The following is an 869-nucleotide window of genomic DNA, read 5'->3' as shown; positions in this document are numbered from 1 at the left end:
AAGATCGAAGGCGGGAGAAGGGGACGACAGAGGATGAGATGGTTGGATGGCATCACTGACTCAACGGACATGAGTTTGAGTAAGCTCTGGGAGTTGGTGATGGACAAGGAGGCCTGGCGTGTGGCAATCCATGGGGTCGCAAAGAATCGGACACGACTGAACAACTGAATTGAACTGAAAATTAGACAACGTTCTGAAAGGAGATAGTGAGAGAAATGAAGAATTAAAGAAGCCCAACAAGCGCGAACATCACTTGAGCAACTCCTATGGGCTGAGCCCCACGCGCGTGGGGGAGACAGACGCTGTCACCGGCGGGAAAGAGACGACTGCGTGTAGGAGCCGGTGCCGAGACGACAAGAACACGGTGCCGGGTGTGTGGGGGGGAAGCAGGGGAGCGCCCGCCTGACAGCCCGGTCCGGGAGGGCTTCCAGCAGGAGGTGATTCCCGCGAGAGACGGGCGGGTCGTGTGGGTGTGAGCCGAGGCGCCGGAGGGAGCACAGAGAGCCGGGAGCCCGGCGTCCGCCAGGAGCCCGTTCTTCTCTGACAAATGGAGCCGCGAGGGTTTGCGGACGCCAGCCTCGCGCTCGCAGGAACTGGCACGCCGGGTCCCGACGCGCCGAGGCTGCGCCCCGCCGAGGGAGGCCGCTGAAGCGGAGAGGGCCGCGTCCTCGACCCCGGTCAAGCGCCCCGTCGCCCCCCGTGAGGTCTGTACCTTTGCGGCCCGCCAGCGAGGACACCCACCCCCAGGGTCCCCTCGAGGACGAGACGGGACGCAAAGTGTGCGTCCCCGAACAAGTCTTTCAATAAACGTCGGCTCTCTGTGCCTCAGCACCGTGTCGCGAAAGCCCGAAAGCCCCAGCGAGGCCCGC

This window comes from Oryx dammah, unplaced genomic scaffold (genome assembly GCF_014754425.2).
Source record: "Oryx dammah isolate SB20612 unplaced genomic scaffold, SCBI_Odam_1.1 HiC_scaffold_21, whole genome shotgun sequence".
NCBI classification, from domain to species: domain Eukaryota; kingdom Metazoa; phylum Chordata; class Mammalia; order Artiodactyla; family Bovidae; genus Oryx; species Oryx dammah.
This window is presented reverse-complemented; position numbering follows the sequence as displayed.